We start from the raw sequence: 23,670 nt of genomic DNA on the forward strand, positions 1-23,670 counted from the left end.
CTGAGCTTTCAAAAAATAGGTTGCATAGATAGAGTACTGGATGTGGAATAATGCCACACTAATGACATAGTAAATCATTATTATAAACAAGAATAAGGCTGTTCTTTGGAATAAAACAAGTACCTGAAGCTCTTCACAAACGCTATGTTGGAGAGGATTCTCAATTAAAAAGGAGATCATCATAAAAGCTTCATGAAAGCTCACGTCTTCATTCATTCATTCATTCCACAGGTAGTTGCCAAGAGCCTACTAGAGGAGGGTACTCTGATAGTTTCTAAGAATACCTATGGTGAATGATTTAAAATTCTCCTCTCCTGAGGCAGATGTTCTATTATGGTAAAACATGATGAAAAATATTTAATACAATTTCAAGAAGGGGCACTTTCTCTGAAACAGAAAACATCTGATGGGATGGAGGTGGATGGTAGAAAAGATACATATAAGAGGCCATAACTGATACTGAGAAGTAGTGAAACCAAGAAAGAACTTTGGCTTAGGAGATAAGAGATGAGGCTGCTAAGGATATGTATTCAAGAACAAAGGTGAGTCCAGAGAAATCAGAAGAACTAAGAGATGAAGAATCTGAAGAGATCACACTTTGAAAGACAGACCTGGTGCTTTATTCAGAAGTAGGAGAGAGAGTGGGCCCAGGAAGCAGAATGGCCTAAGTTCAAATCCTACATCAACCTCTACTGAGCTGTATGACCTACTGCTGCAAGCTGCCCTGTTTCTAAATAAAATTCAGATTCACCAAATTGAAATCTATACCAATCTCAGAAATTTCTGTGAGTTTTCTTTTTCTCGAAGAGATTGCAAACTGGTGCAGCCCCTATGGAAATCAGTGTAGAGAATTCTCAAAAAGCTAAAAGTCCGTATACCAGCTATACCTATCCTTGTCATTTTCCCAAAGGACTCCACACCATACATCAGAGATAACTCGTTGAGCTGTGTTAATTGTTGCTCTATTCACAATAGCTCAAAATTGAAATCAACCTAAATGTCCTCCAATGAATGGATGGATGGATAGATAAAGAAAAGAAAAAATAAAACCATGAACTTTGCAGGTAAATGAAGAGAACCAGAAAGTACTATACTGAGTAAGGTAACCAAGGCTCAGAGAGACAATCACTGTATTTTTTCTCTTGTATGTGGTTCCTGGCTCCAAATTTTTAGATTTTTAATATCTAACCTGAAGTATTTGAGGAATCCAGCAAAGTAGAAAGGGATCATGAGGGAATAGGGTGAGAAAGAGCTCTAGAAAGGGGTTAGCAGAAGACAGGTGCTATGAAGAGGGTAATGGTAAATGGGAGGGGCTTACTGGGGAGAAGGAAGGAAAGGTAATGCAAGAGGAGACAGGAGAAAGAGAGAAATAACAATGAGGATGCATGAAAAAGCCATAAGGAAATATTATTGCATAAGCTTTTTAAAAAATATTATATATCTGTGTATATATAGATGTGTCTGTGTCTGTGCATGTATATAGATGTGTGTGTGTGTGTGTGTGTGTGTGTGTGTGTGTGTCTGTGTCTGTGTGTCTGTGTGTGTTAATGGAGTTATGCCACATGGAATAATGATGATCCCTCCAAGAGCCATGTACTATCTAACAAAACCCCTGCTCTGGGTGTGGGAAACCTCCCCTCAAATTGTTAGTCATAGGAATACAAAAGTGTCCTCAAATAATGTAGGCTGTCGCTGTTGCTCTTGCTCTGGCTTGCCTTCCAGAACTTGAAGGCAAGGCCTTATTGCTGAAGACACCACACACTCTGACACAGGCCTAGGAGGAATCGAGCTGGAACTAACCTTTTAAAGTCTCCTTCCTAAGATACTGGGAACTGAGACAGTATCGGAAAGTGTTATTCAAGTTGCCAAGGAAGAAGAGCAATTGGCAGTCCTATCCAGCTTAAGGCATACTAACTACAACAATGACTGGACCAACAAGATGTCTGCGACAGTGCGATGGTGGCACTTTTATCTTGAAGGTAGCCAATAGCTGTCTAATTGGATAAAACCCACTCAATAGGAAGGAATTCATGCCTTGTACTATAAACCTAGCCAACCACCCGTGGCTGGAAAAGTTATAAACCTGAGAGGAGAATCTACTACTCCACTATCCTAATCCAACATAACTCCTAACTGTACTCTATATATTTATCTTTATAGCCACAGATAATTGCAGCTCTCACCCCCATCAAAGAAGCTTCTTTTTGCCACAGATGGAGGTTATTATGAAGATCCACAACTGGATGCAGAGAATAAGGGATGATGGGATGTCCAATACCAACTGATACTGTGCAATACAACATCTGTGCATAAAGCTTAAGAAAAATCACAGAGCTGGTGGGTAGAAAATTTTCACAAGTCACAGGCCCAGAACACTTGTTGCTAAGTAGTGTCCCCTAAGCACAACAGGGAAAAGGTACCTGTAAAACCCCAACAATGCTATTGATGCCATAACGGCAATACTAGTTGACATAACAACTTGGATAATGTAAATTCCATATGGTCTCACTCCTGAATGAAGTTCTACAGGTGGTCAGTGGAGAAAGGAAGAATTGGTTTCCTTTGGAAACAAGCTCCTGTATAGAATGACCAACCCCAAATGGTCAGCCCTGGATCTGTGTACATGTAAGCAAAGCTAATAGGGGATTCAGTAGAGAGTATATACCCATACATGTATATATACATGTGCATATGTGTGTGCATGTGTGTATGTGTAGCACTAATAATTGAAGAAGAAAACATGAATTTGGGAGGAGGGGCACAGTAGAAATTTGAGGGATGTGGGAAAGATTTGATTTCTATAGATACAGTGCTCACACACGAAATTCTCAAAAAAAGATTTAAATTAAAAAGACATTTCCATAAGTGTTAAATTGATCATACATATAAAATTAGCTCAAAGCTTGGCATAGGGTGAGCAAGCAATCCATGGGATGTAGTATTATTATAGTAGACAACAATACAGTGACTAAGGCCTTCGAGACAAAGCTAAGGAGCCTTTCCATTCTCTCCAGTGCCCCTTGCCTTCTCAGGGGAAGTCACCTGGCTATGGTAAATTGTTTTCTTTGGGCTGGTAAATGGTACCTGCCACATCATAGATTGGTCCATTAACTATTTTCCTTTTTAAAATAATAGAATCTACTTACAGCTATTCAGATAAACAGGAGGAGAAAAAATATCTACTAAAACTAATGCAACTCATTGAGGACTAGGCACAAATGATTCCCAGTTTCAACGCTGGATTTCCTGAAGTTGGGAATCACATGGAGACGTGAGAGGGAAGATGCCCAGGTAGTAAGTGGGTGTGTCTATATGAGTGTCTGAATGACTGTTGCCTGGAAAGAAACATAGAAATAAACTTTGATTTCTTCATGGATTAGTTGTCTGCCAGATCTGGCAAAGCAGTTTAAATGTTGATAAAATGTATTTCAGTCACTCCTTCAGAAACACAAAAGAAATATTTTAAGCTTTGCATGGAAACAATGCACAGAAGAGAAGATTAGCCATTTGGTGACCAAAGGCTCAGCCAGGAGAGAGTTTATTCCAGGAATGTAGACAGAACACAACAGACATGGGGCTATTGGGATAGACAGAGTTCCTAAGACCATTTGATCCATGGAGTGACAGGTGTTCTTGGAAATAGGATCTGGGGTTTAGCTCAGACTGTGTCCTCTGTCAAAATAGGAACAAAGGACTGGAAAATCACCACTGTGCTGACATTTCCCATTAACCTCTGGCATGGAATAACATGCTTTTATCTGCCCACAACTGCTTCTCAGCCTGCAACCTGACTCTTATCTTCCTTTGCAGGCTACGGAATTACCCTGGCCTCTGAAAATGCACCAAGAGCAAATATTGCTTCAACCAGAAGCATACTGGTGACTTAGATGGCCCTGGTACTCACAGAAGAGGTCTTCAGACAAATGTTTATATGAATATCTCTCTCTCTCTCTCTCTCTCTCTCTCTCTCTCTCTCTCTCTCTCTCTCTCTCTCTCTCACACACACACACACACACACACACACACACACACACACACACACACACACATACACACACACACCAATGCCTAGTCTTTTAAAATCACAGCTAGTACTTACGCCATTTTTGAAATTGGCATAAGATCTAAATAGCCATCTGGGTAAGGGTGTAAGAGAATGAGACGTAAAGAATTAGGTGGAAGTTATTGCTACATGTCTTAGCTAGGAATCTAAGTGTGTTTGGGTTAGGAGAAAAACTCAGAAAAAGCATCCAGAAAAGGGATGGACAGTAGAGGACAGAACCAACTTCTTCATTAATGACAGACATCTCAACTTAATGTAGATTCTTTTACTTGGTAACATATTGATGGCCATTCTCGGCGTGGTTGCACAGTCATTGATCAGACATGGCATAAATGAGGAAAAGCATGTAATATATTTTTATAGAAGGGCACAAACTCTTTCCCCTGCATGGAACATGAACCTAAAAACTACTTTATATTTATGAATTTTAACACCATTAATTTCTAACTAGATTTTGGCCCATATGACACTGTCTTACAAACCTTGTAGTCCATAAAAGAAAATGTTATCACAAAGAAGCAGATGTGAAGCCTTGAAATGTCAAGAGGATTTGGAGAAAACTGTATTTCTAAATGGCAACAGGTGGCCTTTGCTTTTCATGCTCATCTTAAGAGAGAAGATCACAAACCAGAACACATTCTTCCTGCCAAGGCAATGATGGATAATCAGATAGAAGGTGAAAACGAGGCCTCCCATAATGATGTTACAAGTCAAAACATTTGAAAAGGTTATAAAAATTTGTTTTCTATGATACTCTGTGGTTTTGAATTCTTTTATGAGGAAAATAAGTGTTCACTATGTCATTTCTACTGTGGTCTTGTTTTACAATTACCACCCCCCTAAAAGGCTTTTGCAGAGAATCATCAGGCGTATAATGAACAAAGAAAAATAGAGATGGTAGAAATTGAATGGCAAAGGAATGGTCAAGAGTCAAATAATGTACAGGTCTTCTCTATAGAGGAATCCAACATTGTAAAGAAAGTTGAGCCTGCCCACATTTCAATAGACACATCGTGATCTACTTAAAAGTATACAAAGCCTGACATCCAGCAAGAGGCTCATTGTGAAACCAAGGTCTTTCAGTTCTGTGCAGAAGTCATTGTCTTGCTGATCTTTATTGGCTGTGTTTTCAATTGTTCAAATCTACCCTGCTTGAATAAGCTGTGTATATTCCTAGTGCACATTCCTAGTGCTGGTTGATGAACTAGCATCTTTTCCTGCAAAAATTAAAGAACTGTAAGATTAAAAAAAAACAAAAACAAAAAACCCTTCCAAGTATCTAACCCATATTCCTACCAGAGTAGCCCTCTTGCTTGTGTATATTGTCTAGTACACTCTGTTACTTCTTCTTAGATATATCACACAAAGACCCTTCTACTGCCTATGTGTATTTGCTGTTCAAGAAAGTTCTTGCACTTTCAGTGTGTGCTAGATTCAGTTTATCTTACTACTTCTTTCCAAGAGCAGTCAGTAGCCCTCCAATTTGTCCCTAGCAAAAGTATGAACCTTGAGAAGAGGAAAGAAGAAAACCGAGACAGAGAATTCACTGTCAGAAAGTGTCAAGAAGAAAACACATAGAAGTTTGAAAAAAAAAAGGCAATTAATTCTCCTACAGAGTGCATAAAGCACTTGATAACCTTGCCTAGTTAATCCCTGCAGTAGCAGATGGACCTGTATCCAGTGCCCCAGTGTTTTCAATGTCCCTTTATGATTTCTGCACTCCCAAGTGTCGTGTTTCACCCGCTGATAGCCTTCAGTTGTTCTTTACCTTGACTGAATAAATCCAAGATGAAGGCACTGGGAATTCTAAAGATAAACGATTACACTCAAGGGACAGGCTGGAATAACCTTTTTTCTAAATGCTCATAAAGGAATTATATATTCAAGAATTCATTTCAAAGATTTCCAACAAATGTCTTACAATTATATTTCATTTCATAATTAAATCTTTTATATAGTTAATCTATTAAAATGAATTCACAATTTAGGCCAAACAATGCTTGCATTTTGTTATCTGTTGTATTTGTATCATGTTTAATTGATGACAGTTTCAATAACACATAAATTTTAAGTGACAAAACTACCGAACAGAGCCAAGGGATGTGATGATTTTTATTTTAAGGTCTACAAAGATCACTTAAAACTCTAAGACTTAAAAAAAATGCTCTGTCACCATTTTAAAGTTCAAAAGTGAAGACGTATGAAGGTATTGACTATTGGATGCGTCAGTCCTCTGTCCTACATATTAATGGAAACTTAAGGGGCCCTGTTAACTTCAATCAATGGCTTTTAGAAATATTCAGAACTTTTTACTTCTTTTTTTTTCTTATTCCCTCATAAGTATGTTCTATAAGGAATATTTTATTCCTATTAATAAAACATGTATGCACTGTGGGAGAATACAAAAACATTATGAAAAAGAATGAATGACATTTAGTGGCCATTTATTCTAATCCAACACCTCCTCTAAGCTCTTTGTATGAGAAGGCAATTCACTCTAATGAAAATCTCTATAGTTTTATTATGATGATGCTCATTTTGCAAAATAATAAAGACCGGCTTTAGTTTTTTTCTTTCTTTTTTTAGGAGGGTCAGGGTATACACCTTTTTTCTTAAAGCATGTTTTCAGTTAGCTTACAAACTAGTGAGGTTTCGTACAACTGCTTGTCATCCTTAGCTTGGATTTAAACTACCCCTTCTCCTCCTTTCTTCTATTCCACAGCAGAGGATCGCCACGTAAACCTTCAATATCCCCGTTTTCACATATCACGTATGTTCTACTATCCCCTCTTATTACACATCTTTCACTTAGATTACAAGTCACTTTTATACAGACTTCATTTTGGTTAAGTCTTCTTCTGGGCCCTCGCTTCCTTATCCCTAACATTCCACTTCCTTTTTGAAACTTTTCACTCCCCAGTATTCTCCATCTCTGCTTTCACTTTATTATAACCTACATTCTAATATCCTCTTCCCAAAATGCATCATTTCCCTGACGGTGTTTGGTGTACTCTGTGTTAAGCCACAAAAGATTTTAAACTAGGACCTCCTATTAGATAAAATATGGGGTGTTTGTAAAGACAGGTTATTTTCTCTTGTTTTTGTTTTGTTTTAAGAGTTTATCTCACTTTATCCAACTAGGCAGTAAGTCCAGAATCTGATGCCAAGACTTGTATTCCTAATACACAAACTTCCCTGACTTCCTCAAAGTGCCATCTATCACTCCTATGGGAGTTTAAATGAAAAATATCCCTCTTCTGATTGGATAGTTGGATACTTGGTCCCCAGTTTTCAATGCTATTTGGGGGAAGTTTAGGAAGTGCAGCTTTGGTGGAGGATGTACTGGGGCTGGGGTTTGAGAGTTGAAATCCTCCAGCTACTTCTTTCTGCTTCCTGCTTGCAGTGAAAGATGTGAGCTCTCATCTTCCTGATCCTTTCTCCACACCTGTTGCTTACCTCCATTCTTTCCCACTCTTATCCCTCTGGAATCATAAACCCAAATAAACTCTTTCCTCTGCAACTGTCTTAGCTATGATGTTTTATCAAAACAATAGAAAAGTAAGTAACTAATTCAGCTCCATTGTTTTTCCACCAGACTTGACTGAACATTAAGAAGGAACACTAGGTAGAAATTGTCTGAGGTGCCAGCTTTCATATTTGGCACAGAACAAAGGCTGCTGAGGCCAGAAGGCCATTCCTACATTACTCTTACATTCTGGCAACTCTTCATAAGTTCTAAGTTGAATGCTATTTCACTCTAGATAAAATCATATACCTAATACCCATTTCTGAGATCAAAGTAGAACTCAGTACTTTTGAGTAAAGTCAAAGTGGTGTTCAAAAGACTGGTGGGCAGATAGATCTATCGCCCCAACATTCTTCTTGGGAGGATTAAAACATCAAAAAATCAAATAAGAGGAACTCTCTAACATCAATTCTTTTCCATCCCCACCCTCTCTCTCAGTTGGACTTTCTCTTAGTCCACTTTGTAGTGCTTTACCATAACACCACAGATGTGATTTATGACGAACAGAAATTTATTTGCTTTTTTATTTCCAGAGGTTGGTAAGTTCAGAAACGCAGAGCCAGCTTCTAGAAAGGGCTTCCTTGCTATTTCAACCTATGGTGGGAAATGAAAGAGAGGTCAAGAAAGAAAGCAAAGATCAAACTTGCAACCTCTGCCCTATTACAAACAGCATATGGAATAGGAGAAGGACTGAGACATAGTTTACTGTAACGTTGGTAAAAATACCTGAGCATCTCCTATAATTGCATGATGCTCAAGAGATCAGCAATTATTTGAACAAGCCATTGCAAATAAGTACTACTTAACAGATCAATATTAAATTTGTAAGACAGTGCCACAAAGCTTCGTCTGTGGTGGAATGCTCTTGACTGTTTTGATCAGTCTATCAGATTAAAATGTATAATATGTCTGTTGGGTGTGGGAGGTCTTTACAACACACACAGCTAAGAAAGTAAGCAATACAGTGGCCAACCAAGGGAAGTTAAAAAACACATCCATAGGCAGAAACGCTGGGACAAAACTAATCAGGAAAGATTTAACAAGTTTGAACATGGGGCTGAAGAGATTGTTCAGAGGTTGGGAGAAATAGCTAGTCTTGCAGAGGACCTGGGTTCAACTCCCATACCCCACAATGTGGCTCACACTCATCTTTAACTCCAGTTCCAGGTGACCCAATGTCCATGTCTAGCCTCCATGGGCTCTAGATACCTACCTGGTGTGCAGACATACGTGCAGGCAAAACCCTCATTCACATAGTTTGTTTGTTTTTTGTTGTTGTTGTTTTTTAAAGAAGTGTGAAAGTGATACCTATACTTAACCTTAAACAAACAAATAAATAAATAAATAATCATAGAATCCCAGGGCAATTTTAAACACAATATTTTAAAACAAACATCAATGACTGTTATCTTTATACTATCCAAGCTCCAGATCTAGACATAGAATATCTGTGATCCCAATTAGGCAGATGAGGCTGGAAGTAGATTTAGGTGGAGCTAGATGATGGGCTGTAGATCTGCCTTGAAAAAAATAGAATTGGGATCAACCATGTGGATGGCTGCTGCCTCACAAAGGGAGCTAAGCAGAGCAAAGGAATAAAATGTATAAGGCAATGGGGATGCAAGAAACAAAAGGCTTTAGTGCATGCTGGTGGATTTAGAGCCAGGAGAACAAAGCAGAACTCTTGAGTGACTAAAATGGCCATGAGCAGCTGCAGACAGGATGATGATGATGATGATGATGATGAGTATGGGCCTGTCTGAGTTATTTATAAACACTAATATTTGATTTTCACATAATTTCCACCTGTCCAAAAAAAAAGTCATTCTTCCTTTGATTTTTTTCAAAGCATTTAAAAATTTCAAAGAATCCCTCTGCCTCGCTCCATCTCTACCCCACCAGGCAGACAGCTGCTTCTTTTCATGTAGTACTAAACATGCCCCTGCCCCTGAGATATGATGGCATGATGGTGAGGGTCAGGATTTAGTTGTTTTGAGTTTGTGGTCACCAGAGCTGTTTCAACTCCATTAAAATGGATACCAATCATTTCTTGACCTCAAGTACATAGTCTACGTGTTACAGTGTGCTTCTTCTATTCGATGGATGGTCCCATGGCACAGTGTAGGCTGACAATGGGATGCTTGTTATCAATAGTGAAGTATCTTAGTTAAGGCTACTATTGCTGTGATAAGACTCCATGACCAAAACAACCTGGGGAGGAAAGTGTTTATTTGGCTTTCACTTCCATAGCATTGTTCATCATTGATGGAAGTCAGGATGAAAACTCAAACAGGCAGGAATGTAGAGGCAGGAGCTGATGCAGAAGTCATGGAGGGGTTCTGCTTACTGGCTTACCCCTTTTCATTATAGATTTGTATAAGAGTGACCACTAATAAACACATGGCAGAGTCAGTACTAGGCTGTCTTGAAATTTACTCTGCCAATGCTATTAATCCAAACCTCTTCAATTTAGTCTCAGGCAGATTTTTTGGACAAAGGCAGAAAACAGCCACATTATTTGCCAAAATATCACACAGGAACAGTCTCTAGGCCACATACTAATAATATTCTTCTCTGAAACCTCTTGAAACAGGCTATCATAATATACATTGCTCTCAGCAATATTGTCCTCCATGTTCCTTCTAGAAAGGCCCATTGAGCCTCACTTAAAGTGTTCACCTTTCCTAATTCAAAGTCCCAAAATCCACATTCTGCTCCAAGCAGCATAGTCAGGCCCATCACAGCAATACCTTGCTTCCTGGTACCAACTTCTGTAGCCCAGACTGGCCTCAAACTCATGATCATCCTTCCTCTGCATCCTTCTGCAAATCCTACTGGTCTGAAATTGCCTTGAGTCTCAGAAGAGACTTTGAATGGTGTTGAGGCTGATACACACACACACACACACACACACACACACACACACACACACACGCTGAGGTTGGAACAAATGTATTTTTACATTATTATATGGTTTCAACTCTATGGGGTCAGGAAGTTGAATTTGGTGGTTTAAGTAAGAATGGTTCCCTTAGGTTCATGGATTTGAATGCTTGACCACCGGGGAGGGGCACTGTTTGAAAGGATTAAGATTATGGCCTTGTTGGAGTGTGTTACTGGGGTGGGGATGTGAGGTTTCAGAAGCTCATGCCAAGCCCAGAGTCCTCTCCTCCTGCTGCCTAAAGATTCAAATGTGGAACTATCAGCGACTATGTCTACCTGTGTACCACCACTGCCATAAGGATAGTGTTCTAAACCTTTGAAACTATAAGAAAACCTCAATTAAATGCTTTCTTTTGTAAGAGTTGCCATGGTCATGGTGTCTCCTCACAGCAATAGAACACTGATTAAGACAGAAGGTGACATATATCATCTTTCATGAGTAAATCCTGCCAACATGGAATAGGATGATACCATTAAGGAGTATTCTGTGGAATCAACTGGTTTCTTCATTACCATGGAGAATGCTGAGGCCCACTTGAAGGGTAGAGACAAGAGTCATCACCTCTGATGAATCTGCTGATGCCCCCATATTTTGTATAGGCATGAACTGTGAGAAGTACAACTCAATTAAGATTATCAGCAGTGACTCCTATGCTACCTGATTTTAGCCCTGTTGTCTAAGACCATTCATAACATTATGGAGGAACTCATGACTATATTTCATGCCATCATTATCACCCAGAAGATCATGTATAGCCCCTTTGGGAAACTGTGGCATGATGATCATAAGACTGCACAGAACATCATTTCTGTGTCCAAGATTGTGGACAAGGTTATCCTGTAATGGGTCATATCATTCTGTATGCTGTAAATATGTGTTGCTCTGATTGGTTGATAAATAAAACTGTTTGGCCAGTGGTGAGGCAGAATAAGGTTAGTTGGGACATTCCAACTAGAGAGGGAGGAAGGAGAAAAGAGAGTAGAGGAGACACTGTTAGCTGCCGCCAGGAGAAGCAAGATGTAAAGATACTGGTAAGCCACAAGCCACGTGGCAAAGTATAGATTTATAGAAATGGGTTAATTTAAGATGTAAGGGCTAGCTAGCAAGAAGCCTGAGCCATTTTCCATGCAATTTGCAATTGATATAAGCCTCTGTGTGTTTACTTGGGTCTGAGCAGCTGTTGGAACAGGCAGGACACAGGAAAACCTTCAGCTTCTATTCTGGAGCTGAATGAAAAACTCAACTGGCATGACATTTAGCATTCTCAACTCAAAAGTATCCATCATAGGCAGATCTGATCTGCCTCATAGAAAAAACTACTAAATATGATGACATCACCAAGACAATAAAGCAAACATCATCAGACCCTTTAAAGGGCATCATGGGCTACACTGAGGACCACTGTAATTTAACAATAATATCCATTCTTCCACCTTGGAGGCTGGGCTTGGCATTTCTCTCAGTGACAACATTATCAAATTCCTTCAACCTCACCAAGAGGTTCATGATTCACATGGCCTCCAGGAAGGAAGAGTCCCTGTGTCATCCACTCCAGAAGGAATGTAAGAGGGAAAAGGAGACCCCAGACTGCTGGGGTGTCCATACCCCAACTCAGCATCCATCATACTACGAAGTTCCACTCCTTACAGTTTCCATTCTAGACCTCATGAAATGGGAGCCGGGGCAGGAGCAACTTTAGGGAGCTCTTGATCTAAAACCATCAGTAAAGTTTGGTAAATTGTCCCAAAAAAATGGAAATGTGAAAAGCAGTCAGCAAGCAGTTCAAATACAGGCAGTAGGAGATAGTTTACCAATTCCAGTAGTAGACCATAGTTGAAAGAATATTCAATGTTTTAGGAAAGAGAATTAGAAAATGGATTTCAAGAGAAGAGTAAATTCTATGATAATTCTCTGACAATCAGCCATGCCTCAGAGAAAAATGATTTTAATACAAATTAAATTCTCTTCTAGAACAAGTTGGGTGATGAGGTTAATTTTTAGCTTCAACTCTAATTCCTTTGATTGTTTCCATTTCATTCTTGTTGTACTTAAAAGTGGAATGACACTGAGGCAGAAATGGCCCTGGACCCCTTGTTGAAAGACGGGTGTGATAGCAAAGCTCATGGGCTTCCTTATTAGATGTCCTTTAAAGATACACACACACACACACACACACACACACACACACACACACACACACACACACACGAAGGGGGAGGACAAAGGAAGGAGGGAGGGAAGGAGAGAGAGGAGAGGAGAGGAGAGGAGAGGAGAGGAGAGGAGAGGAGAGGAGAGGAGAGGAGAGGAGAGGAGAGGAGAGGGATTCCAGAGTTCAGTACCAGGATGTTGCTGCTGGATTGATCTTTTTATGAATCGTGTACAGCAATTAATTCTCAAATGCCATTTCCAACATGTACTGCTTTTATGTCAAATATTGTGTTTGTAAACATGGCATGTAGTTTACTAATTTCTAGAAGAAAGATGTTAATGCCAATTCTAGGGCAATAGTGAGCCTCCTGGTTGTGCATTACATGGTGGAGTTTTCTACCATCCTTTTTACATTAAAAGATAATGAATCTCATATCCTCTACTGGTTCTTAAAAGCAGAGCATCATCTCGTCATGTGACAATATGAAAACACAGCTCATAAATAGTAAATGCAGCTTGGATTTTCTTATACTTGAAAACAAGAGTGACTGAGAGCTTCCCTGCTCCCCCTGGAGACCCAAAGTTCTTTATGAAAGAAGTTTGGAATTTCAGGTGGAAAGCTTAAAGGTTGAAGAAGATAGTATCTCAGCATTCAAGAAACTCATGACCCATTAGTGAGAAAGACAAGTAATAAAATAATGAAAGGTAATATTTATGGGGCATTTATTTCCTCCCTGGGTATAAGCTAAATGTTTAATGTGCATTTATGCATCGATCCTCATATTAAATGCTCAGCAGAGATGCCATTCTATTTCACAAATGAAGAAATTTGGGCAATACAAATTGAGCTAGCTCAGAGCAATAGTACCAGAAGGAAGCAGAACTGGAGATAAAATCCAGAGTCTGGCTCCAAAATCCACATCCTCAGCTGATAAACTGTATTGTCTTCCCAGTGAAATATGGAAGAAGCAAGCACGGATGTTGCAAAGCCCAAAAGAGAAGCATGCATTTCAGTGTAGCCAGAGTTTTCCTGCCTGGCCCGCAGTCAGGACAAATCTCTGTCACCTGCCAGTCCCACAGCCGCTCAGACCCAACCAAGTAAACACAGAGACTTATATTGCTTACAAACTGTATGGCCATGGCAGGCTTCTTGCTAACTGTTCTCATTTCTTAAATTAATCCATTTCTATAAATCTATACCTTGCCACGTGGCTTGTGGCTTACCGGCATCTTCACATGCTGCTTGTCATGGCGGCAGCTGGCAGTGTCTCCCTCCACCTTCCTGTTCTCTCAATTCTCCTCTCTGTTAGTCCTGCCTATACTTCCTGCCTAGCCACTGGCCAATCAGTGTTTTATTTATTGACCAACCAGAGCAATTTGACATAGAGACCATCCCATAACATTTCAGGGCTGCAGATTAGGTAGTACTGACACATGGGCAAGCAGTACCTGGATGGACCAATACCTAGAACAGTGAGTCTATAGCAAATTCAGCAATTAGAGGAACAAGGAAAATAGTCTTTTCTCTCAAGATTGTTATGTAATCATGAGATAAATACAGTACCACAAGATTATGATGTAAATGAATAACTACTGTTACCTAGTGATATCATAGATGTCCTGACATCATATTGCAATGCATTATTCAATTGTTTGTGGGGATGTGCATACAAACAAACCCATAAGAGCACACACAATTATGTACAGTATGTGAGAGTTAATAAGGACATTATTTTATATATTGTTTAAAGAATCATTTTGTATTTTTATTGATCTATGTGTGTATGCCATATGTGTGTGGATACTCTGGATACTCATGGAGGCCAAAAGAGGGCATCAAATTGCCTGGGGAGTTCCAGGTTGTGAACCACCTGATGTGGGTATTAGGAACTAAACTCAGATCCTCTGTAAGAGTAGTGAGTGTTCTCTAACCATTGAACCATCTCCTTATCCTCTGTGTATGTATTACATAATAAGCATGTGATTTTCATGTGTGTTTACTATATGATATCTTCATCATTGATAGTGCTCTTCTGTTTATAAAAGCATTTTACACAGTATTTCATGCTACAGTGGCACAATCATACAACTCATGTGTAACACTCTTCACACCATTCTCTCCTGTGCTTGATTTATTTATTTACTGTGTGTGAGAGTATGTGTGCCAAAGATGTGTGGTGTATAATTGTATGATGTACATGTACATGTAATGTGTGCTAAGTTCAGAGGAAGGTATCAGGTGTCCCGCTCTACAACTCTCCAACTTATTCCCTTGAGTCTCTCACTGAACCTGGAGCTAGGCTGGCAGCCAGCAAGCCCCAACAGTCCTCCTGCTGCCATCCCCACAAAACTGGAGTTACGGGCACATGTGAGGCCATGCCAGGCTTTTTATGTAGATACTAGGGAAACAACTCTGCTCCTTACACTTGTTCAACAAATGGCTTTTCCCACTGAGATATTGGTCACCTTTTTTGTGTTTGAGTTAATCTCGTGAAGCTTTGTTCAACATGGTTCTAGGATCAATTAACTGTATCATATACATACATACACACACGTATTTATCTATATACATACACACACACACACACACCATTTGGGTACCTGGAAAAATTTGGTTCGTTGTTTCTGTGCAGATTCTGGAGATCCATCACAAGTCAGTAAAGAAGAATCTCTGAGGATGAGAACGGAAGGATGCACATGTGGAAAAAGCAGCCAAAGTGTGAGATTTGGGAATTGCTGAAGTCTGTGACCTTTACAGTTCTTTCCAACCCTGACATTTCAACTCAACCTTATCTGATTTCTGTCTCAGTTAGGGTTACTACTGCTGTGAGGAAACACAATGACCAAAAACAAGTTAGGAAAGAAAGGCTTTATTTTGCTTAAACTTCCACATCATCAAAGGATCGGGCTAGGCACTCAAGCAGGCCCAGCACCTGGAGGCAGGAGCTGATGCAGAGGCCATCATGGGCTGGGCCCTCCCCCATCAATCAACAATTAAGAAAATGCCTTACAGGCTTGTTTGCAGCCTGATCTTATGAAGGTATTTTCTCAGTTGAAGTTCCCTCCTCTCAGATGACTCTAGCTTGTGTCAAGTTGACATAAAAACTAGCCAGCAGAGTAGCCACGAGACTAAAACAAGGGAGGAAATGAGGAGCAAAAACACTAGAGTCATCAAAGGCAAAGTAAGAACAGTCTGGCAGACACTGGGGCAAAGGGTTATTTTGATGATGCTTAAAAAGAAGCTTTTAAGTGTTATTTTTAAGTGATTTAAAACAATACTGTCATATTCTACCTGATGATGAATTTCAACTCATTGGTCTGCAAATCTTACCTCACCTCCACCACAGGCTGAATATCTCCTCGTTTTAACTCTTGGGATTTCTCTAAACCTGTGGTTCAAGAATCTTGTACGAGCTGAGGGCTTATGAATGATGTGTCTAGACAGCTTATGTTATATGCAGTTCTTAGTAATAGCATGTAGCATTTATGTGAGGTAGACCAAAAATAAATAAAGTATAAATATTCTCTATGCTCCACCATCTAATGTAGTGGTCCACAACCTGTGGGTTGTCACCCTTTTGGGGGTCAAATGACACTTTCACAGGGTAATCTAAGACCACCAGGAAACACAGATATTGACATTATGATTCATAGCAGTAGAATTTTTACAGTTATGAAGTAGCAACAAAATAATTTTATGGTTAGGGGTCACCACAATATGAGGGACTGTATTAAAGGGTCTCAGCTTTAGAAAGGTTGAGAACCACTGATCTAATGGAAAATCTATTCTTTTTTTTTCTTTTTTTTTAAAGGTTTATTTATTTATTATGTATACAGTGTTCTGCCTGCATGTGTCCTTGCAGGCCAGAAGAGGGCACCAGATCTAATTGCAAGTGGTTGTGAGCCACCATGTGGTTGCTGGGAATTGAACTCAGGACCTCTGGAAGAGCAGTCAGTGCTCTTAACCACTGAGCCATCTCTCCAGCCCGGAAAATCTATTCTTAAGACATGTGTGTTCACATATATGTATGTGCATGGGGTATATGCATGCACATGTGTGCATGTACGAGAACAAACCACGGGGCAACCTCAGACATTATTTCTCTTACAGTATTTCTCCCTGGGACCTGGGATTCAGCAGTTTGGTAGGACTGGCTGGCCAGTGAGCCTCAGCAACTCTCCTGACTCTGCCTCCCCAATGTTGAGATTACAAGCACATGCTACTATGCCTGAGGAGTGCTGGAGATCAAACTCAGGTCCTCTCATTTGAATTACAAGCTCTGCCCACTGAGGTATATCCCCTGCTCCACAAATTATATCTTTAATGGCTTGATTCCTTGAATTTTGTGGTAAACAATCTGAACAATGGACAGAAAGTCTTTTAAGAAACAATGGATTAAAACACACACACAAGGACACACACACACACATTCTGGAAACACATTTTTCGCAAACAGATTAAAAGGGCACAAAAGCATCAGCTTCCACTGAAGGATGGGATCAGTGTTGATGCAATTGTCAAACATTCATCAACCATCCACAAGTAACAGTGAATCATAACTTAATCCTCTATTTATTATGTGAAGATATAAAAAAATCATAAATCTCATGAAAATCAAAAGATCAAAATTTAGCAGCTGACAAGGCTTGAATTGTGTTTCTCCATGTCCAGCAACACGCCCCCCACCCCCCGCCAAGTTCAAGTTCTTTCCCTCTATGAATATGTAACCACCTGAGTAGTTACTACAAGTAGTCTACAAGTGAGGATTAAAATCTAGAGAGATGACTACAGTTAAGGGCACTGCTGCTCATCCAGAGCACAGGGCTTGGCTCTCAGTACCTATATGGGAGCTAACTTACTGCAACTCCAGTTGGCCTCTGTGGTCACTGCATATATGTGGTACACAGACATACATGAAGGCAAAACACACATACACATAAAATAAAAATAAAAATATTTTAAAAGCATTAATTTTATATTATACATAAGCAATATGTTATATACATATGATTAATTACATAATCAGTTTCTATGCAGGTGTTAGAGGCTACCTGCATTCTAGCCTTTCCATTCTAGGCAAGACAAATTGGAACAAACTTACCAGTCATGTGTTTACTTCAGAGCTAGCAAGTGATAGCCCTCATTTAGAATGTCAATTATTACTTCATTTGCTTTACAAAAATAGCAGGGAGGAGGTGAAAATGTCCCTTTGACATTTCAACTTCTACCTAAGGAATAGGGTGGTAACCATGACCAAATTTGGTATTGTAAATTTAATGTGTGTAAGTAACAACTGACCAGAACATGGCCCATGACTTCTTTTCAGGATGAAAGTAGTCCATGTACGTGGTGTAGGTATGGTATTTCTTTATTTGGCATGATTCTCAACCAGCCATTTAGTCGGGGTTGGGGGTTAGGGGTGTTAAACAGTATCCTGTGTTGCTAAAATATGACAGGTAATAGATTAGATTCAGTTAATGAATTTTTAACTAGATATTTTGAACAAGACATAGTCCCATCATAAGCTGAGGAACATCTCTATGTTAATATATTTCTCATACAATCTGGATGTCTAGCTACTTTTGGCAAAACCAGACCTACATTCTAAACTATGACAACCTAAGAGAAGGGAAGAACAGCTGCCCACTTTAAGCAGGGCAGGCACATCCTCTCCAATTTGGTCCCAATTCTCCTAGGCCACTTTCCTCTCTTCTGCCAAGCCCCTGCCAAGCCCCTGCAGACATGCAGGCTGGGGACTGCTTTGCTAAAGTCTTTGGTATTTCCATGAGCCAAACCAGAGCAGCAGTAGTCCTCCAACAGAGCTCTCATTTGATAGAATTTATGCCTGTCTCACTGTGCTACTTATTATTTTTGTATCTCTCACAGTACCGAGGCTTTCACAGACTAGGTGTCATGCATTTTAGTTGAAGAAATGAATAATTTAGTTTGAAGACAGCTCGTGTTTAGCTAAAACCTCTCCCATCTTCAACCAAAGTACTTCTAATGAAAGCTGGGGTCACATTAGCTCTTGGGAAATTATAAACATTCAGTTACCTGCCCTCATTCCTCTGGAACCTTCGAAGATAGGGGAATCACCTTTTAGAATCCATAATCATGAACTCAGCAGCACCTTTAAGCATGAGAAGGAAGTGTTCATTATGCAGTTTTAGCAGAACTTTCCACCCTGGTGTAGAGCCAACCTCGAATAAACTAGCTCTCAGAATATGCTATATCTTTAGCTATCAGAGCACCTGACCCAGCTGCTTCAACAGACAAGAGAAGAGACTGGAGTGGAGACCATTGTGGCCATCATATAATAACATGTGTTGAAGATGCTAGATGAGGGGCTGAGGATGTAGCACAACTGTTTTGCTAACATGCCTGAGGCTCTGAGTTTAAGCACCAGCAGGGCAGAAACTAGATGATGTGGTTCACATCTATAATGTCAGTAGTCAAAAAGTGAAGGCAGGAGAATCAGAAGTTCAAATATAGCCTCTAATACATGGCAAGTTCAAGGTCAGCCTGGGATACATAAGACCCTGTCTCAACTAAACAAACAACAAGAACAGCAAGATACCAGATAAACATTTGGCAGGAAGTCAGTCACAGAAACTGCCAGAAGTGTAGACAGATGGAAGTAGGGAAGAGGAAGAGAAGAGTTCATGTGGAAAAAGTAAAGGTAACTACAGGGTTGGGGTTTCCTTTTCCAAGTGGTACTTTTACAGAAAACTCTTGGGAGTTTCCAAACGAGCAGACTGAAAAACCATATGTTAACAGAAAATTTCAAATTACAAAGAATTTTCCTCTATTTGGCCAAGTGGATTGCATGTGGCTGATGTGTTGCTGCTTAAGAACACAAGGACTCATGTTGTTAGCTTTGACATTTCAACTGTGCTTTCTCAAGCTTAGAGGCATTGAAGGATTTCTGTCTCGTTAGCATGGCAGGGAATGCATCTGTCTCGTCTCTGCCACCTTCTCCTGCCATTGACTGCACAAGAGAAGGAATCACACAGATAAAGGGATTTCACTGTGATGATTTAGGCGGGGGAGGGCTTCAAAAGGATATGATCTGAGCTGCTCACAAATATGACGGAAAACTATACATGCTGTATGTAATTGATTGTTTCAGTTTTCTTGGGACTGAGGGGTCATCTGAGACATAAAACTTTTGTTTCTTTAAAATCAAGTCTGAGCGATTTCCCAGAATATGATAGTTTGATAACTAAAACCAAGAAGTTTGTGGCTCAACTAGAAGGGCTTGGTAATAGTAACAGTTTTTCCATCCCTGATTAGGCACTGCTCTGGTTTGCTTTTCTGCTGCTGTGATAAAACATTTATATTTATATAGAAAAAATATAAAATTAACATTCATGATAGTAGATGGGTAGTTTAAAATGATAAAAAAAAAAATTGTTCCCCAGGGCACTGCATACCAAACTCAGAAATCTGTACTCTTAGAATTTGACTATGCTAAGGTCTAAAAGCTTTTAGGAGACACACAAGACATAACAACCGTGCTGCACCTGAGGAGCTAACAATTGGTTATTAACTTTGGAACATTCTCAACTGAAACACAAATAGCATGTCCAGGGCTATATGGCAAAAATAAATGGAAGTTACCACAGATAAATATGCAGATAGAGAGCTTCTCACTTTCAAGGCAGTCTATCATTGAAAGATGTGAAGTTCAGAGAGGTTCATAATTTCTCAAGGAAATCTCCGTGGGGAGAAGTAGAGCCAGAGTCTGAGCTCTAGACTAACCCAGCTCCATGGCTCTGCATATTACCATAGCACCCTAGTTACCACAATATCCCAGTTTAAAGCTTTTCATTGAGGATAATTTCCAATTAAAAATTCATTGCTATTATTATTGTATGCACGCATGTATGGTGTGTGCATCAGAGTGCACATGCCACAACTTAGCTGGAGTCAGTTCTCTCTTTCTACCTTTATGTGACTTCCAGGAATCGAACTCAGGTCACTAGATTTGTTTGGCAAATGCCTTTGCCCACCGAATCATCTTGCTGGCCCAAAGTATCTATGATTATTGTTTATTGTTATTAGGGTTTTAAAAAATCTTTTAAATATATAATATATTAATACATATTTATATTAATATATTATATACAACCATATATATTTCTCAATTATACATATAATGTTTTTTTTTAAACCTTAACCAATTTTAAATATATTTGTCATCTGGGAAATGGGAATATCAGCTGGAGAATTGCCTCAATCTTATTGCCCCATGGCCATGTCTGTGAAGAACTCTTAATTGCTGACTCAGGTTGCAGAGCCCAGTCTACTAAGGTTGTTGCCATTCCTAGGCAGACAAGGGCTAGGTAAGGAAGCTAGCCAAGCCTGTGTCAGTAAGCAGGCTTCCTCCATGGTTTCTGCTCCAGTTTCTGCTTCAGTTCCTGCCGATATTTCTCCCCCAATGAAGACTTATAACCTGCGAGTCTAAACCAAATAAACCCTTTCTGCTCCCAAGTTGCTTTTGGTCAAAATATTTTATCACAGCAACAGAAAAGCAAATCTTAATCAAGGATGGAAAAACTGTTAGAACTACCAAGCCCTTCTAGTTAAGCCACAAACTTCCTGGCTTTAATTACCAAACTATCATATTCTGGGAAATCACTCAGACTTGGTTTTAAAGAAACAAAAGTTTTATGTCTCAGATGACCCCTCAGTCCTCAAGAAAACTGAAACAATCAATTACATACAGCATGTATAGTTTTCCATCATATTTGTGAGCACAGTCAATCCCAATGTCTACTTTTTAAACATCATTCCCTATTGGCCTAGCTAATGCTCAGAGCCAAAAGCAGTCCTTAAAATACAACACATATTCATCAAAGCTTTATCACATTGGTGCCTATGGCAGTTTGGCTTTACATTTCACATGCTGTAAGCTTTACATGTCATTGATGCTCATCAACATTTAATGAATCAAATCTAGTAGTCAAAAGCCACCCGTAATAAACAGCAAGGGTGATGTTTTAAAGCTAAGGAAGACTCACAGGGAAAGGAGCAGTATGTCTTGGTGATGGCTAAGAACACAGGGCCTGAGGGAGAGCATCATATGTCTTCTCTAGAAGGACAGGATGGGGGCATATTTTTCTTCTCCTCAGCAGCAGCTTTCCAAAGTCCCTGCTCAGTGGACAATGTCATTTGGGCCCCCAAAGTACCAAAAGTCAAAGGAGACTTCTTCTAGAATTTGGACCCCAGAGTTCTCCCCAAAAGCCCACATGATAAAAGGCTTGGTTCTCAGATAAGTGCTACTGGGAGGTGGAGGAGCTTGTAATAAATGTGACCTAGGAGATCATTAGGCCACTAAAAGCATGCCCTTGAAGGAAACAGTGGAAGCCCAGACCCATCCTCTTTCTTTTACTCCCTGGCCATGAGATTAGTGCTTTTGTTGAGCCTTACAATCCCACTATGAAGTACTGGCTTGCTGCAGGACTATGAGCAACACTTAGAGTTACAGATTATTGTAAGATATCATGTGAGTGCTGGGATTTGAACCCAGGTTTTCTGCAAGAGCAGCCAGTGCTCTTAACCATCGAGCCACTTCTCTAGCCCCAATAATGATATCATTTTTTTTATTTGTAAGATGTGGGGCTGGAAAGGGCTTGATAGCTAAGAGCACTGGCTGCTCTTCCAGATAGTCCAAGTTCGAATCCCAGTACAACCATCTGTAACTCTAATTCCAGGGAATCTGAACTTCCTTCTGACCTTTATGGGCACCAGGCACACAGGTGGTACACAGACATACATTCAGGCAAAATACCCGTACACATAAACTAATAAATTAATTCATTAAAGATAAATTTAGGAAATGGAACTTTGCGGCTTTCTGATGTTTTTGGTGCCTTGATAACTTCAATTATTATTTTTTGATAACTCAGAGACATTAAAGAGTGAGAGATTATATAAACATATCTGTGTTGCTCAAGGTAGCTTATATTTGCCTGCTCTTTCTTTTGATCTTGGAGCTTTGTGTTTGGAGCTTATAAATTTGAATCTCTGCCAAACCCTGTGAGCACTTTTCTTTTAACTGCATCTGCAAGTATGCCTGACTCAAAATGCTTCCCTTGAAAGGCCAAAACACAAGCTTCTGTAAAGATAGTCCATACAACATCTTGGTCAAGTGTTTCTCCCCTCCCTTTCCTGTGATTTGAGTTGGGTTTTCTGCTTTGATATATGGAAACAAGGATTTCGACTAAAATGTAAATGCTGATAAAGCTGCATCCCTTGGATATGATATTCTCAAATACTGGTAATTACGAGGAGTAGATTGGAGTTAGCCAAAACCAATAGGGAATACTTATTTAAACACCTCAACTTTAACCTTGGAAATGCTTAGAATCAAGGAATGTTAGCATCAAAAAGAACTTCAAAATTAATGCAGTTTGATGAATTTCTAATTTGATCTGTAAAGCCTATTCAGGGAATGATCGAGATACCATCAACACCCAAAGAGCCAGGGAAGAATAAGGTAAGGGCTGCTGCTCTGGACACCTTCAGTGAGCACAGAGGGTAGGGATTGTGAGTCTGCACCACCAACACCCACCTTCAGTGCTGCCTAGATATCTTTGTTCCTAGTCCTAACCCTTGCAGCTGGATTCCTGCTGATCACCAAGGCTAGGTGTGATCAAGCAATACAAAATGACAGGTAAGCTACAGACAAAGAATATTGATGTGAGTGCAAGGTCTTCCAGCAAGGACAATGGCAGCATCTTTTCAGTGACCTGCGCACAATTTCTGCCTACCAGAAAATAGTGTGATAGGCACCCCGTGATGAACAATTGTATCTGGTGCAGTGGTTGTTTTCTCTAGCTGCTAATCCAGCTTGTGTGCTGCTTGGTATGGTATTTATGAGTTAATTTAACCAAAGAGTCCTGGGGGGGTGAAATTCTGAACCTCACAGACTTCAATCTATGCCTTACTTTACATGCCAAGAATCAAATCAATGCCTTACTTAA

The 23,670-nt window shown here is 39.7% G+C and overlaps 1 long non-coding RNA gene across 2 annotated transcripts in view; it reads right to left on the reverse strand.

Moving 5' to 3' along the window:
• Positions 1-23,670, reverse strand: part of LOC128099014 (uncharacterized) — a 61,816-nt gene that overhangs the window by 20,406 nt on the left and 17,740 nt on the right. Inside the window, exon 2 of one of the 2 annotated variants that reach the window (XR_008214409.1) lies at positions 15,283-15,352. The exons of the other annotated variant lie outside the window; for it this stretch is intronic. This is a non-coding gene — a long non-coding RNA (uncharacterized LOC128099014). The remainder of the gene's footprint in view (positions 1-15,282; positions 15,353-23,670) is intronic. 2 annotated transcript variants of the gene reach the window in all.

This window comes from Peromyscus californicus, unplaced genomic scaffold (genome assembly GCF_007827085.1).
Source record: "Peromyscus californicus insignis strain IS unplaced genomic scaffold, ASM782708v3 Scaffold_6__1_contigs__length_162567912, whole genome shotgun sequence".
NCBI lineage: Eukaryota > Metazoa > Chordata > Mammalia > Rodentia > Cricetidae > Peromyscus > Peromyscus californicus.